At 36.3% G+C, this 11,559-nt stretch overlaps 1 long non-coding RNA gene across 1 annotated transcript; it reads right to left on the minus strand.

Moving 5' to 3' along the window:
- Positions 1-2,985: 2,985 nt before the first annotated feature.
- Positions 2,986-11,421, minus strand: LOC126829840 (uncharacterized). The gene is made up of 3 exons (XR_007683546.1): positions 11,302-11,421; positions 3,830-3,851; positions 2,986-3,205 (listed from the first exon to the last, which is right to left on the minus strand). It is a non-coding gene; the product is annotated as an uncharacterized LOC126829840 (long non-coding RNA).
- Between the last annotated feature and the right edge of the window lie 138 nt (positions 11,422-11,559).

Below are 11,559 nucleotides of genomic sequence, written 5' to 3' on the forward strand. Positions count from 1 at the left end.
TACATGGATGGCAACGCAAGACTGTCCTTCATTTTCGCAGTTCGAACAAGATCTATCGTTGCGGTAAATCCCAAATTCAAAATATATGTATATTATTTTTATATATAAAATGTTGTTATTGTGCAAGTACACATATCCAAATATTAAAATAACCCTTTAAGATGGGTTTCCAGAAAAGTATTTATCGGGTGGTTATTTCCAATAAAAGTATAGTAATTTTGGTATATATGGAAAGTAGAGATATCCAATCTTACTAGAAAAATACTGGATTCTCTGAAAAACACTCATGGAGAGTATACAGGACAAAAATGTAAGGGTTCCCCTAATCGACAGCCCGAGGATTAGGAATTTCTGCACGCGTGATGTCAAAGGTCACACGCGAACATTGAGTGCTTGATGTACAAGTTGATAAAATTAATGAAGAGTTAGACGTACAACACTTTCTGAGATAAAAAAAAACGGAAAAGGACGCGGGTAGTGGATAATCCGAGAATTTAATTAGGATTCGATATTTGTAATAAATATACTGAGCTCCATGGAAAACGCATCACTTAGTTTGTCGTATAACAAAATGATCCTGTAAACATATCTTATTTATGTTGCTTCTTATTGTGAACAATATTCAAATGGGAACACATCAATAACAACACATTTTGTACACTTATGGATGTTTAATCTGTAATCAAGGGTACAAAGTCAGAGGGGTCAAAACCAAAAGTACAACACAGACGTCAGTAGCGCGTGTGTCCTCCACGGGCCATCATCACGGTAGGCTACAGCATTAACGCGACCCCTGCAAATGTATAAGGCGGTCCGGTGATGAAATGTGAAGCCTCCCCACACCATTACACTTCCCCCACCCCATCGATTCGTTTCGAAGACGCAGCAGTCTGCAAGACGTTCCCCAAGACGTATCCTCACACGTTGACGGCCATCAGCGTGATAAAGATGAAAGCGACTCTCATCACTGAAGAGCACACTTTGCCAGTCTACTCTTCTCCATGTCTGGTGTCCTTGAGCCCATATCAAACGCCGCTGACGGTGATGATCCCTGAGGATAGCTCCAACATAAGGTCATCGTGCACGGAGTCCTACTTCTCTTAGACGACGTCTTACGGTGTTGGCACTTACTGGTCCTTGTCTTCCGACGACTGCTGCATCTGTTCGAGTCGCTGGGCGGAATCTGTCACGCAGATGAGTGACCCGAATGTAGCGGTTTTGAGCCTAGGTTGTAACCGTTGTGAACCAGGACGTTGACGGTCACGTGTTGATCCAGTAACTCGAACATGTTCTACCAACCTTACAAAAGTGGACTGATGACAATTGAAGTGTCTGGCAATAGCACGTGTAGACATGCCAGCCCTGGACATTCCCATGGCTTCATTCCGTTGATATTCAGTAAGTCTCGGCATCGCTAGCTCGATTCCTTCACACGTCCAACAACAAATTACGACAGATTGACGTTTCACAGTTCATGTACTGCACATTAAGTTGAAAACATGTTTTTAAAGGGCTCACACACAATGCTGCACGTGAATATTGGGTTTTTCATGTGCATCTCGTGCAATTTTTTTTTGCACACGGGGCGATATTTTTTGCGTTTGGGAGCATTGTGTGAAACAATAGTTCATAGTATTGCATAATATTATACAGACAAAACCACCTAGTAATAAAATATTTGGGAAAAAAAGTGATGCGTTTTCCATTGCGCTCAGTATAGTAAGCGATTAAGACAACGTCGTCTTATGTATGCAATGAATTCTTCTCCGACTTCCAAGAGAGGTAAGTCACGTGACGTAAACATGACCTGGTTTGATCGAATTTTTATAGCAGGACATTCCTTCGCAATTACAATGTTTGAGAAGGATTTGAAGCAAAATTATGACCCATTAATTAGTTTGAATAGGTTTTTAGTCCACATATACCATTAAATCACCCAGTTTGTACGCGGGAACCCATCTTTAATTTAATATTTGACATATCCAAGACACATAATGCTAGCATCATCTTTTAAGATATTTTAAATTTTAAAATTAAGTGTGTTTTATTTGTTTTCAGAAATTTTCGCAAAACAAACCTGGCAAGTTGTCTTTCTCACAACACGCCAGTAACATCATTATTTTACTTATTTGACAACTTATTATTGTTTACATTTTTGAACCTTTATAAAAATTGAGGAAGGACGATTTGCAAACATAACATTGATAACGAAGGGGTTCGATATTTTAAAGGTTGGTGATATTAGATCGCCACATAAGGCAAGTTAATGCTGACCAACATCAATGTGTAGTCGTAAAACCGTATCCATATATTGTCCGTAATATACTCCCATATATGATATACATTATTCAAACTTTCTTCCAACCATGGGCCTGGATTTAGGGGGGACGGGTGCCCCCTTAGAATCGGAAGGGGGACGAATAGGTCTCTGCCCCCCCCCCCCCCTGATTTTGATCGCCAGGACAGATTTTCAGTTTTATATCTACTGAATCAGGTTTGGAACAAGAATTGGCATTCTTCAAGCGACAGTTTTCAGCCAAATCTATTTCATTTGTGCGCGAAGTGTTCCTAAGTATGTCATCTGAAGTGAGACAGATGTTCCCCTCTGTCTCTGTCCAAGCTCCTCTCCGTCTCACACTGCAGAACCCGGCTAGTTCCTGCTCAGCCGATTTGGTAAGTAAATCTTAATTGTTAAAGTTATAGGTAATAATTGTTGGCGTCACATTAGTTTGTAGCCGTTATAAGATAATTGTATCCCAAACACAGATGAAAAAGTTGTTGGTGGGTGTATTTCTCACTGCCTGACAATCTTACTTTAAAACATTTTGTATGGGTATTGTCATAAGTAGTGATGTTTGTCCTGTCAAGAGAAGGTAATGCGTACTACATTCCGTCTTAAACAGGTACCTTGAAATGATTAAGTCAACTACGATATTAAGTCTAAACTTTTATTACAGTAAACCGTTCAAGGCATTCGACGTCCGTTCTGGAGTTTGTATGATCACACATCATTAGACATCTTAATAAAAATATTGTGGATATTGCTCACGGATCCATTCATCGAAGCTTAATGGTGTTCGACAGTATTTACCGCATGCATCGTCACAACATATTTCATCAGCAGAGCAATTAGCATCAGTCTGACAAACATCTTCTACTGCAGCACAAAATACTACAGTTGGATCTAATGGAGCTGGACATAAACCTGAAGATAACAAAACATCATATTAACATCAGAAAGATGAGACACTTTTTTTCTGTACCAGGCTATCCGCCCTGTACAACTGACAAGGGTGAACCAGGCCAGGAAACCCCAAAGAACTTTCGTGACCAATACCGGGATCAACCCGGAAGACCTGATTATTGTCCCATCGCCAAACATAGCGAGTTACCGTGGGTCCCAGGCAATTACATAATTTTATTTTTGGGATTGAGCTATATCTGACTTGAAAAGTGTCGATATGAATATCTTATATAATATAAATAGTAAGATTCGAACCCAATAAAACATGGGGATATTAACAAGAGAGGGGAAATGGACTAGAATATGGTTCAATTTTATTTCAATAATTCCCTTACGCGTAGGCGTCTTTATTTAGGAAGGAAACCGGGCTACCCGGAGAAAACCCACGAGGTTGGACAGGCGACTCTACTCCTGGCTACGTAAAAGTGTGGATTGGAAACCATGCCACTTGACTCAATAACAGATATTATGATCTAAAGCGCACCCAATCGCCGTATTTCTGCTTGGGGAGTTCACAATGCTTACAAATTTTTGCTTTACTTTTGCATTGTACATTTCAACACATTTTAGATTTAATATACTTACTGTTTCTGGAACGTGCATATATCTGAAAGCCAAAAAAAGAGAGGTTTATTTAGTTTCAGCTGAAATAAGATTAGTCTGTTTATTTCATCAAATATGGAAGAAATAAGCGAAGCGTTCCTAATAAAAAATATTAATATGTATATTTTGTTGAACGATGCATTAAGTTTATAACAGAAATTCCAATAGATCATTACATATTTGTAATGACGTATCGTTTATCTCTTGGATTATAATTTGACTTACTTATTATTTTTATTAAACAAAACCATTTTATTGGTTCAAAATGATGAATGAGTTATACTTTAGTAATCGAATGAATCAGATAATGTTAATGGCTTGTAATCTATAATTGATGAATCAATTATGTTCTATAACTTCTAAGGACGTAACCTGTACCCACGGTGTACTAAAGAAATTAACTTTAATAAATTGAGCGATGTGGTGACAGCTCTAGAAAATAAAAAATAGCCTTATTCTAAGTACTAGATGTGTTAGTGTCCTACCTGTTGTGTGAATTATCCATTAAATCTTATTTTACTTGTCCAGAGGGTTCAAAAATATTTTTAAATCCAAGTCACATTTGAAAAGCTTTACGTCAGACTTTTCAAATCATTTAGTTGAATTTTTCCAATTTTTTAAATTAGGTGTGTTAAGATGAAATTTGTATCCTCAATTAATTGGAATATTGTAAAATAGTACAATTTGTTGACCAGAATAAAGATTGGGACATATTATTCAGTTCCAACAAGAGTGGTATTGAGCCTTTAAAAAGAATCAAACATTTTGATTGTACATAGTTTTAAATGTTTGTAAATTGCAAATAAACATCGTCTCCAACATAATCTATAATTGGTAAATAAGATAACGTTAAAGGAAAGTAATCTATTGGTAAATCAGATAACGTTGAAGGAATGTAATCTATAATTGGTGAATCACATAACGTTAAAGGAATGTAATCTATACTTGATGAATCAGCTTATGTTAAAGGAATGTAATCTATAATTGGTGAATCAGATAATGTTAAAGGAATGTAATCTATAATTGATAAATCCGTTATATTCTAATTATTTCATCCACTCTCTTTGTAAAAACGCCAGTATCTACTGTTCAATCTATTCGTGAAAACCCTTTTAGGGATAACGTCCGCTTGACAATGCAGATCCTAGAAGAATGGTCCATAATGTATATCCAGATGCCTGCAGCCTTCATAAACTTTGGAAGTGCAAAGTAGACAAATGGAATATAAGATAAAACCCCAATGAATGGTTAATTTTAAACACTACTTACCCAAACAGGCCCAACAGCAACAAGACAAACCAGAACCAGACAAAGTTGTACAGTATTCATATTGATGGCAATAGTTGTTATACTATGACATAATGTCAAACGGCTCATCTTTTATACTTATTATAAATATATGTAGGTGTATCAGATTATAAATTAAAACAGGTGTTTATCTATCTCAACACTTGACTGATGTTTATATATTTAACTTTATAAGGTCATTTTACTACGAATCAATAAAATGTATCTAATTTTTGATATATGCAAGTAATTGTAGATTTAGAATGGACGCTAACCAAATAGAAATTATTTACATATTGAGATGTCCTGTATCGGAACTGATTCAGAAAATAAACATTTATTTTACGGTGTATTGATCTTGCAGATGGGTGGACAGAAATCGCTTCAAGTTTGTGTGTAGTTTGTGATTTAACAAAAAAAATAAACAGGTTTTTTTTTAAGTAAAGTCCTAGAATTAGGCGGTGGAATTAAATTACATATTGCACAGTTCTAAGTTGACCCATATGTTGAAAGGTGGAGACATAATACAAGATTTTCAAGAATCCTTAAACATTTTGGTTAACCCCATTTCTTTACCTGTTATTGACGAAATGCCTAGCTGGATAAAACCGTAGACGGCCGTACCGTTGGCATGTATAAAACATAGGATCGGAACCATGACTTAATTAGATGTGAGGCATTGTGATATACAACCAATAAAGGAGTTATCCGTCTAATTTTTGTAATATGTAGAAATATGAATTGTAATATTTTTAAAGATGTCATCTTGTAATTATCTGGGTAAGCAATCTATTGTCCATGTGACCCTTTGATACAATTGTAGTCGTTTCCGGAAATATTCCGCCGGTTTCGCAATATGACTTTCCAAATGGCCATACTAATCGACACCTCGGAAGTTAGTTCCACCCGAAAGACAGGGTTCTTTGCCCTGTCTGGCCCCTGTCCAACACCACTGAAAAGGGTAAATCAGACATGAAAATAACGATAGCTTCTGCGGCCAACAGTCTTTATGGAGAGAGAGAGATGGGGTTTAACGCCCACTCGACACAAACTAGGTCATTTCGGGACTAACATGGTTCAATTTTATTTCATTAATTCGCTTGCGCGTAGGGGTCTTTAGCAGTGGGAGGAAACCGAAGACCCGGGATTCGAAACCACGCCAGTTGACTCAATGACAGGCCGTGTGATACAGCACGCACGTGCTAACCATTCGCCCCCCCCCCTCCCAGTCGTTATGGACCTTGTCGCACAAGGCGAAAAAGGGCTATTTGCCCTAGTAATTTGGTAAATAAATCTTTATATTTATTTGTTAAATTACGTTTATTTTAACACGTGGTGGGGAAAATGGACACTTTTTTTTATAAAAAAAAATATGTAAAATCTGAATTTGCATTGGCAAACAGGCAATGCCTATGTGTAACCCCTCTCCTTGTTTTAGATACATGTACACATAAATTATAGACATAATTATATAGTATACCTAATGGACAATCTAGAGATATATTTTTTATAAATATTTTAGTCGGTAGAAATACATTAAAAATGGACAATTGACCCACACGCCACACATAAACCCTATCTACTCCAATGACCACCCTTGATTTGGTATATTGTACATGATTAAATCCTGAAATATGTACACGTAGTTAACATTAAATATTAACTCAAACAAGGGGATATGATGATGTAAGCCCCCAAAAACATGTTTATTTTATTTTGAATTGTATCATCAAACAACTAGATATTGATGTATCAAAAATTAGATATATTTATTTATTCAGAAGCAGAATCTTCTAAAGTTATATAAATAAAAAATAGCCATGTACTCAGATGGACAAACACCTGCTTCAATATATAATCTAATACACCTACATATAATTATTATACGTATAAAAGATGAACCGTTTGACTGTATGTCATAGTATGTCAACAACTATTGTCATCAATATGAATATTGTACAACTTTGTCTGGTTCTGGTTTGTTTTGTTGCTGTTGGATCTGCTCAGGTGTGTATTAATTACTATCTCCGGGGTCGAACCCGGACTGATACTTTATTAAAGTGAAAGTAGCTATGTCTCTAACTCAATATCATCCAAAATCTTCGACATTGAAAACACGATTTATTTGTCGCTTTATATCAACATTGATGTTGTGATCTTACCGGGAAAAGATGGGCTTTTGATATCCAATATTTAAGACAAAATAAACATTTTACAATTGGTACACGAATCGTGTACCATAATGCGTTTCAGTGCTATTTGTAATAATGGACTCGAAAAACGAGGCTAGGCATATTCCACAAGTCATGTCAAACGGTGACGCTATATTCTTATCTGGAGAGCAAGCCCAATAAATACTATCGGCGTAGACTAGAAAAACCAGACGCTAGACATTGAAATTCGATTGAGAACATTGGCGTATTTCGCCGAACCTAACTGATTAGAAATTACAGTAACAACAGAAACGATTGAATGTAAATCAATTTATATACATTCATATTACATTTTTGCATGCGTTGCGACCTATTTGTGTCAATTTCTAGTTCCCAAAAGTTAGCGACTTAGCTCCTTTAAAGCAAACATTAATATTTGAAGATAATAATGGCGGTAGGCCTATACACAGCTGGAACAAAATCAGGCACTCCCTTGTCAATATGAACTAAATAAAAGTCTTATACTTTCGAGTTTCATATTAATGCTGAATTTAATAAATAATCATCTTTCCTACAAACAACTGATTCTTCATGAGTGACTACAATGCTGCCATATTGTACACTGGCATAAATAGGATATATCGGTTTCTTGTAATATCGACATATTCTTAGTGGGGTTGGCGCGACGTAGATTGTCAGAAATACAAGTGTGACAGAAAACTGGTATTCATTCGACTGGAATGTCCTTCAAAACTATTAGTAGTCAACTAGGTTTCCATCACACGGTCAACAGGAAGGGTCATCAAAGATGCCTTACTGCAAAATGCCCATCAGAGCATACGCTTAACATTGTGTTCAGCACTACGGGGCTGGGATCTGAAGACGTGGCTGAGCAGGGTGAAAGCAGGTTTCTGCTCCACCGCAAGGATGGACAAATGAATTACTGTGATAAGGCACAAAGTTATTCTTTATACACCTATAATTAGCCTAAATCATTCCGTACGGTGGAGACTAAGTCATTGGTGTAAGAGAATGTCCCACACAATGCAAACTTGAAGGCGAGTACAAATGCATTGTCCTGGAAACGGTTGTAATCCCCAATTTTGACAAGGTCTGAGGACAACGCCCGACTTCATCGTGCCCGCGTTGTACTGGCCTACCTTCAGTTTCACTGTTCGATCATTCAAAATATATGTACTATAAACTGTTATTATTGTGAAATTAAGCGTAGCCATGAATTCTAAGAAACCGCAATTTAATCTTTGACGTAAGATAGCGTTACCTTTAAAAAATGGGGGTGGGGAATGACTTAACGCGTGCGCATCATTTCGATTCCTCGCTTGTGCGGGATAAGAAGTATGGTCGGCTGTGCAGCTTTATGAATTTTCACTGGATCCTTCGGTTTCCCTACTGCTAGAGACCCCTAACCGCAAAAGAATTATTGAAATAAAATTGAACCATTTTTTATCCCTAAATGACAAACTTTGTGTCGAGTGGACATTAAAACTCTTTGCACTCCCACCCCCTACTCTCTCTCTCTCTCTCTCTAAGAAACCAATCTAATCTTTAAATGGCAAACATGTTTTTTGTAAATACCTTTGATTACGGACGGTCTTTTAACTCTATATTAAAACTCTATTCGGCTATGTTGATATTTTAAATCTTAAAATTAAGATTATTTGCTTTCAGCGATTTTAACGATCTAAACCTGGTAAGTTGTCTTCTCCACACATCGTCAATGATATGCTCAATTTAATAACTGTGTACGAGGGTATTACTTATTTTTATGAACCTAAAACAGAAAATCTCTTTGATCTTTGGGGTATATTCTATGTCGGGAATAACTTGCGGCTTTGGATATATACAGGGGAATCTTGGGTTATTCTTCTGAAAGTTTTGCTTTAAACCTTTAACGGGTTATTCTTCCAGGATATGTTTTCCCATAAGAAAACATGATATAAGGTTTTTCCTACGGGAATTCTGAGATATTCTCATTTTGCGTACATGTAAACATAGACGGCTTATAAGCAAGATAAAGTCTCCGACTTAGGTTATACTGGGAAAGAAAGACTTCAGACCGACCTCGGGTTTTTTTTTTCAGTCTTTCTTTCCCCAGTCTCGTGCTTTATCCTACATATATAGAATTTCACAGGTTGGTTTGTAGATCCGGTGAAAGTCACCGTGAACTGTGGAGTCCAACATATAGCCACAATACGCATTATGATGCACATTATTCAAACTATCTTCCAACATGTAGCGATACGTGAAATTGTACAGGAGGGTATATAATCCCATTTTCACGCTTCTGTAAAAGTAGGAAAATCTTTAACTCAGTATCATCCACAGTCTTCGACATTTCAAACACGACATATTGGTCAATTTAAATCAACATTGATGTCGTTATCTTACCGTGAAAAGATGGGCTCCTGGTATCCAATATTAATTAAGACACAATAAAACATTTTAAACTTGGCACACTGATCGCGTGCCAGAATGCCTTCGAGTGCCATTTGTAATGAAGTGACTGAATGAACGAGCCTAAACATATCCCACAAGGTAAGACTATCGCGTTAGACTGGGCTAAGCAGACGCCAAAGACTGTCATTCAATGTAAATCCGTTTATATACATTCATATTACATTATTATATGCGTTGCGACCCAGTTGTCTCCATTTCTAGGTGCCAAAAAATAGCGATTTAATTCCTTTAAGTAGAGCCTAAAATGTCTTTCATTAATTTGTGTTTGATATATAATAAAGGTCGATGCCCTGGTATAAGAAACCCGTATTCAACATTTTATGGTCCCAATGCTAGAAACGTGTGATTCTGATAATGATTGTCCTGATGAACTGAAATGTTGTGATGGTCCTTGTGGAAGAGGATGTGATCTTTCTACACCTCAATCACAAACTAAAGCCGGTAAATATAGTTAATTCAATGTATCACAAAATACTATATATATTTATTCTTATAAGGATATGCATCTTCAATGGTTTATCTATTTAAAACATTTACGTGTTAATGTTCTTATTAGTGATCTAATGAGGTCATGTGTGTGCTTCCAAAATGTATTTTTTACCCAACGTTGCACAGGTAGTATTTGTTACAACGATTGTGATTACCATCACGTTTTTAAAATTGCATAATTTGTATTTATTCTTTTCGAAGTTATAGTGCCTATAGTCATGCCTAGATACTAAATTTACGTTGTATTTTCAAAGATTTCAATGAGAGATTATACAACAGTACCACAGGGAAAACATTTGTAAACAGAGAGTGTCCTGTCTTAATTTTAAAAATTATTTGATCTTGTGTCAGTTATATATATCTTATTATCTTCAGGTGAATGCCCAGCTCCGATAGATCCAACCACAGCATTCTGTCTTCCAAATTCAACAGATGAATGTCTTCTTGATAATGAATGTTCTGGTGAAATGAAATGTTGCACCGGACCGTGTAATGACAAATTCTACGATTACCCGAATTTCATAAAAACACCCAATCACCCGTTCCATAACATCATCGATTGGCTACGCCAGAGATATCCAGCATATTTCAACCAATTCTAGATTTAGATTAAACAGATGCTAAAACGAAATTAAGCCGAAGCCTTACGATAATAAAACTTACAACTGAAAGGGACAATAACACTCTTGCTGGCTTGACAGATCCAGGAAATAAAAAATAGCCTTATTCTACGTACGAGATGTGTTAGTGTCTTACCTGTTGTGTAAATTATCCATTAAATCCTATTTTACTTGTCCAGAGGGTTCAAAAATATTTTTAAATCCAAGTCACATTTGAAAAGCTTTACGTCAGGCTTTTCAAATCATTTAGTTGAATTTTTCCAATTTTTTAAATTAGGTGTGTTAACATGAAATTTGTATCGTCAATTAATTGGAATATTGTAAAATAGTACAATTTGTTGACCAGAATAAAGATTGGGACATATTATTCAGTTACAGCAAGAGTGGTATTGAGCCTTTAATACAATATAGTCTTTCCTGCACTAACCTGGTAAATGAGAGGGGCATTATGGAAGATACGATACTTCATTCTGGGCCAAGTTATCACTGTTTGTAGTTTGGACAAGATGTGTGCATTGTGGTAACCAGGGCACTGTCATATTTCTGACTTGACCTCGCTTTCTCATGGTTCGACATTCTAATCTAGTTAAATCTGGAGTATCCGACCCCATCGAGAGTTGATTATGGCCTTGTTTTGCTATTAATGTCCCATTAATACATCTAGTATATATATAACATTTCAGAC

The sequence above is a fragment of the Patella vulgata genome, chromosome 8 (assembly GCF_932274485.2).
Source record: "Patella vulgata chromosome 8, xgPatVulg1.2, whole genome shotgun sequence".
Lineage (NCBI taxonomy): Eukaryota > Metazoa > Mollusca > Gastropoda > Patellidae > Patella > Patella vulgata.